At 41.1% G+C, this 6810-nt stretch overlaps 1 long non-coding RNA gene across 1 annotated transcript; it reads left to right on the top strand.

Moving 5' to 3' along the window:
* The first annotated feature begins 2315 nt into the window (after positions 1 to 2315).
* On the top strand, positions 2316 to 3032 carry LOC132907898 (uncharacterized). Its single transcript, XR_009658278.1, has 2 exons — positions 2316 to 2756; positions 2829 to 3032. It is a non-coding gene; the product is annotated as an uncharacterized LOC132907898 (long non-coding RNA).
* The last annotated feature ends 3778 nt before the right edge of the window (positions 3033 to 6810 follow it).

The raw sequence follows: 6810 nt of genomic DNA on the forward strand, positions 1-6810 counted from the left end.
AAACAAATCTACGATTATCGATCAATTCGCCGAAAGAATCTAAAATATCGGAGAAAGAATCAAGTTCTTGAAACGCAAGAAATTTCTTACGCGCACAAAATTTCAGTAATTAGGCTTCTTTTAGTCAAGGAAGATGAAAGTAACGTTCCTCAGCAGCGTTATTAATAATGTTAATTGCTAACATCGCGACACCAGTTCCATTGAAACGTAGGAAACGAAACTCGTTAAAGGTGTTCCTACAAAACGTCGAGGCTGTTCGAAGTCACGAACAGACAGTCGTACGCACCGCGGGGACCATTTCGAGTGCCAATGTAATTGGCACGCTTTGTGACATTGTCGCTAGAGAACATACGACCACCTCTCTTACTTACTTCATCGCCGACTAACGTCCTCTTTCTCTGCTTGAGGCTGACCCGGTCTCCCGTTTCAACACTCTAACCCTTTTCTTCTTTCAGTCTGGCTCACCAACGCTTGGAACCTGATTCCATCGTGATCAAGAAAACTGTCATGCTATGATGAATTTAAATTGAGATGTGTTTGTTGGTAAATTTCAAACTTCTGCTCTCTTTATGATTATTTAAGCTTTATGTCAACACTTGTTTATGAGCAGTCTTTTACATGTTTGTTATTTACATTACATATTTTACGCCTATGACCTTTGATTCTGTAATCGAACGATATCTGGTCACGTGGAGGAAGCCCGTTTAAACGGCGACAGGTAGGACAATCTGTCGTCGCGCTCAGGCTCAATCGTGCATGAAAATTTCGATTGAACCCCGGACGCGGTCATGATCCGTTTAACGCGTGAAGCGAGCGCTCCAGGGTAATCACGCGTTAACCACTTAATTCTAACCGTAATTTTTAGATTAACGGATTCAACGCGACCTGGACGCCGCGTTGCGGGATTTTCGCTCGTTTTCGAATGCCGCGCACGCTTCGCGTATTTTTTCAATCCTCTTTCCTTCCTGTCCGACCAATTTCGGTTCGTTTAGTTTAAAATCGTTGAATCGGATACATCGTTGCTATTTATCTTTTCTATTCAATATACATTCCAGTCATTCTCGTTATTTTAATTTTATACGTATTGCAGATCAACACGTATGCGAAAAATAGTGTAACCGTGATTCCATTGAAAGGAAAATTTCGTATGTAACGGTAGAGCATTTTTCTTTGGTTATACGAGTAGAAATTGAATGGAAGGTGAAGATAGGGAGGATGGCGAATGGTTGATTATTGGAAAATTAGTAAAATTAGATGTTTCTCATTTCCAGCGGGAAAGCAATTACAGTCATTTACAGATTTCCGGAGTTTCTAATTCGCGTGACCACCGGTTAGAAACAACGCCGCCGGATGACACAATTTACTCGGCTTCCCAGTCTTGATGGCGACACGTGGCTTGTTTCATCGTTACTTCCCAGCACTAGAAACCGAGAAAGATCCTTTTGCGACCTTTCACTTCCTTTCACAGCGAACATTTTCACTTCACTAAAGGACTTCTTTTTCTCCACAATTGTTTCCGAGGTAGCAGTTTACTTTTTAACTTAGAACCAGCTTAGAACGTTGACTCTTATTCAATTAATTTATTATTAAATCCGTGTAATTAAATGACAATTTACTCTAACAAAGTAAAACAATTCCTAACCATGATACTTGACAAGAATTCGAAGTCAGACATAAATCGCTAGTTTTTAGAAGCAGCCCTTCAACGAATAACTCTTTTTCTTCACCATCCACGCTTACAGATAAATTATACAATTATAAATATATAACGTGATCTCCTACAAACCAGATATCAGAACAGAACTGATTTCCTTTTTATCAAGGAAGAACTCTAAATGTTTAACGCTTCGTAGGTGATAAGATTCATGGCAATCTGTCAAACATTTCATAACGATTTAATCTTGCGATTAACAATCGTTTTAGATGAAGCATCTGAGGAACTCGTTAATCAATCTGTACACGAGACCACGCCTTCGACTAAATAATAAATCGCAAAGCAGGGAGATGGTTGGAGCAACACGTTAAATTAACCAATATGCGAATAGTTGGCCGTGGTGCAGCGAGTTATGGTTAAGCCGGCGGAGAATCGGACCGCGCCGCACTGTGGTTTTCCGGATAATCAAGTGGGAAACAATCGGTGCTCTATCGAAATTCACCGCGGACGCGTACAGAGGGAGAGTGAGAAAGAGAGAGAGGGAGAGGACTACTTGTCTGCGGAGAGCGGACGACGGGATGGAGGCGAGATGAGTAGAGAAGAGAAGCCTTGCGGCCTTCGGATGCTTTAAATAGTTAGGCGAACTGCAAAACAATCCAGTCGACGCGACGGTCCCGCGGCTTAACTTAACTTTTTTAACACTTGACCCGGTCGCGCGCTACTTCGAATAGTTTGTCACCGTTTAATCAAGAACTCGCCAACGGCGCATTCCTCGAGGGGTGAAAAATTTTCAGCGATGTTAACGCGATCAGATCGATCGTCAACGCGATGCATTTGAGGGATTGCACGGGTTTCATGGTTAGTTAATTATTTCAAATATTTATTTGGGGTGAGAATCATTTAAAATATTTTCGCGTGAACGAATGCTTATTCACGCGGAGGTTTGATATGCTTGGTATTGTGTAGAGATTTAGTGGCAAAAATGTGTGTTGTGTGTATAAGATCTTTAAAAATGTAATAAGACCGGCATTGACAAGGTAGAGTTCTGAAGAATTATGCACAATTAAACGAAAGCATAGTTAAGAGAATTAAGACGTATTAAGTGAGAATAATTTTAGAGTTAAATTATTGTCTTATAATTAAATGAGTAAAAATTCACCCAATATTGCTTCAGTTATGTAAGAATATTGTCGGTCGCACCTTAATGACGTAAAACGCACAGAAATATGTAAATATACACAGAAGCATAATTTCATTTTGGTAGTTGTAGTACTGCTATTTTTTAAGCGTTTCCAGTTCACTAAACTATCGTCGCATCGTTTAAAATAAACAGAAGTTCATCGTTTCTGCAAGGAGACGGAATTATTTTTATAAGCAATTTTCGAATTGGCGCCGCTACGGGGTATTTATTCTCCTCTTCTGCTGGCTCACGGGGTAATATTTACATGGGAGGAGGGAGGAAAGCGCCAAGGGAAGGCAATTTCGACGAGCCAAGGGCTTTTGAGGGGACACGGCAAGAAAAGGACTAGGTACTTAGCGGACTTCGATAATCGATCACGAGTACCGTATATCCCTGCTTCACTGTACCGAGACGATTCGGTTTTGTTGGTATCGCAAAACAATCTACCAAATGGGAAACGAACAGACGACAAACGAACAAGAATTCTATACTTCCGCGAATTAGATAGAAAAATTTGTTTAATTAGATAGAAGGATTTCTGCCTTTTAAACCCAATCGGATTGTCTCACATTTAAAAATCGAAATTTTTCATTGGAAAATACGATAAAAATAACGAAAAAGAAATTTGAGAATCAATGGACATTACTGTAATTCATCGTCATTAGTAATAATAATAATAAAATGAAAGAAAGAAATGGAGAAAGAAAGCAGGGGTCGTTTATCGATCGTTTGACAATTTCTCGAGACGAAGTAATCGCGGCGTGTCTCGACGAAGTGGATTAAGATCGTACGCCGTAGGACGTCCCCCAAGGGATGGCGTAATTAAGCCGGTCCTCGAAGTTTCATCGCGAAATCGTTCTTTCACACTTACCACCGTTACGACTCGGAAAGATTCTTTCGCACGAATCACGCTGTGTACCATCCACAGATACTTATCGAGTTTTGATAACTTCTCAACTAATTACGAGCCCCGGAATTTCAGGCTATCAGGATCGCTGACTGCCTCCCGTTTCGTGTATATTTGCCTCTCGTTATTTTTCTTGTTTGCGGTGCCAGTCGCGCGAAATCGTCGACGAACCGTCGCGCGAAATCTGATAAAACAGCTGCGACGACTTCTTTCAATTACTTTTTACTAATTAACCATTATCTCTATCTCTATTAATTCTACTATTTCTCAATTTATCTATTGTAAATAGAGTGGTCGAAAATGAAGTAGCCGCCAGATATGTAGCCTTTAGAGACGCTCTTCGCTCATACACATTTCTTACATACGCATAAGTATCCTAATTTGTCATCTAGTAAATTGACAAACGAAATACATACAGTGTCGCGTTTGTTTTTATATGATGATTAAAGAGATCGATATTGTTACGTCTGCCGACTCTCTACCTAACCCAGGCCACTCACCGCGGGCAAGATGGCATCCAGATGTCCACACATCCTTATTGCGTACCCTTAGTAGTCTTAAGGACCGACCAAAAATTCAGGAATTTTAGCTAAAGTCCTTCAGACCGAACAAAGATCTTTTTACTAAAGCGTTTTCTAAGGTTTATGGTTTACTACGAGAAAACAGGGGAAAGTTAGTTTTTATCACGCACGATGCTTCCTACTATCAATTTTCTACCGAGGGCGGCTAAGACCCTTCCTAGTCCACCAACCTTCTTCTTAGCCAATCAGAAACAATATCTACTGCCCTTACTTTCCTAACCAAAAATGTCATTAACAAATCCGATGGTCCCGTGCACTAGACACGCCCATCACTAGCTTTCCTCCGACACAACATCGTCACTGAACTTCACTTATTCTTCATCGTTAGAGTAGTCAACATGTCTGTAACGGGTCTCAAATCAATCACTTACTTAACTTGTATCGACGCATCAGTGTAACTATCTATCTTTACAAAGCTGTTGGAATAAATATATTTTACACGCGTTAATTCAGTGTAAACTCAATTAAACCACCCCTATTATTGTAATAGAAATAAGGGGGTCGATCAGTTCGTGGCGTCGATTATCTAATCGTAACGGGAATTTACGACTCCCGTTGATGTGCTATCTCGCGATCGCGTCTCTCCGCGAATGGTCGAATAAACAGATATTAATGAGCCATTTCATACGTGAACATAATGAGGAGCCGAATAAACGAACATCGGGGAAAACCTGCACGTCATTGGGCGACAGATAAGTATCAGCTTTTCGAAAAGAAACTGCCTCTGGAGTCGTTTGCGTAGCTACTTAAATCTCGATGATTGTATTACTTTCAAACAAATTATGCTATATTATTACTTAATAAAATAGACAATATTATGTGATTAAGGATGTTCTCAAACAAGAAACATTGCACTTCCCAAAGATAGTAACGAAATGTGTGCCTAATTAACAAAGAACGAACGGGTTCGTCGAGGGTATGTCGACGTGACAGAAGACCAAGAGGCAAATAAAGCGTTATTTGGCCAACTCGAGCGCGATTTCGAAGACCCAAGGGTATCAGAGCCCCGAGGGTGTCGTTATACACCATGGGGAGAACCTATTCATTTCGGACGTTCGATCGAGGAGCGTCTCTGCAATCATTTTCAATTTATTCCCGAGAAAGGCCGCAAAAACTCGATGCGAAACCAGGTCCACCCTGTGCTCTGGCACTTCCACGCGCGACTAGGACCCCCTGCGAGAAACTCTAAATTAAATCTACTATATCAGACACGTTTTATTTAATCATTCCCGTGCGCGACCCCTCGCGTTGGCTCGTCTTAAACGACCTTCAAAGCCGTTGGCTGCCTGTTAGCCGAGACGAAATCACGAACCTGATAGACGTAGACGAGATATTCGCGATAGGGGGGCAGACCAGACGAATTGAATGCGAAGTGGAAATAGGAAGAAGCGAAGAAAAGGCGACTCTCTCTTCGGTTTGAGTCAGAACCGCAAGCGAGAAGAAGTCGCCGCTTCGAATCGAAGTTGAAACGAGGGAAATATGTTTCGCAGGGCAGTCGTGTCGTGATACGAAATCTCTCTGCGATATCGAACGACGTTGTATAAATGAGGTTTACTTCATTTTACCTGGAACGCCGAATATGAATCATCGAATATCGCGAAAAAATATTTCTACTTCTTTCACTCGAGACTCGCTTTAAGCAACGTTTATTTTTATTATCTATGAAAAGCACGAGTTCATAAGAAAATTCTTATTTTACAATTCTTTGTTCTGGCTACTTAGATTTCCGAAGCTTTGAACTGGAGCTCGCTCGTAGCTAGAAAAAGGGATTCGTTAACGCGACAATATAGCTCGAGGAAGAAACGATGGACGAATTGGATGAAAAATATATACAACCAGCGCACTAGTTTGAATACGGCTGCTGATAAAGAAGCAGCCAGCAGCTTCTCTTCTGGCGTGACTAGCCAGCGATTAAAAATAATCCTGGCTGCTTTATCGTTTGCGGCTCGTTGACGAATGATCTTATTAAGAGATTAAATTTAAAGGAGCCACCTCGTTTTCTCGTTTCCTAATATTAATACAGCTTCCAACGGATTATGACTGCTCGTGGTTGTACACTTTTTATCGGCCCATAATGACGGTAAGTAACGAAGTTAAGTCGACTTCTTTCCTTAGTGTCCCGTTTCTTTGCGTTCTTTCACCTCCTTCGATTTTCTATTTTTCTCGTTTTCTCCTTCTTTGAAAGAAAAGACGGAATCGTGTTTCAGACGAGTTTTATCAACGCAGCGATTCCGTCCTTTCTCGTGATCATTCCGCCGGTAAGTAGACATCGAACATCTTGGCGAAAGAAACACGCGAAAATAGCATGAAACCGGCTCTCTTCATATCGCGGAGCAAATACAAGAATTGTACGTAACAGAGAGAACCGTCATGCTCTTTGAATGTTATTCATCCGTGTAGATTTATTCGAGAATGTATAGAGAAACTCACGATCTTAAGAAACCTTCTAGAATTTCCGGTAACTTCGCGTCTCTCGGCTAATTAGAAA

Source organism: Bombus pascuorum, chromosome 6 (assembly GCF_905332965.1).
Source record: "Bombus pascuorum chromosome 6, iyBomPasc1.1, whole genome shotgun sequence".
Classification (NCBI taxonomy): domain Eukaryota; kingdom Metazoa; phylum Arthropoda; class Insecta; order Hymenoptera; family Apidae; genus Bombus; species Bombus pascuorum.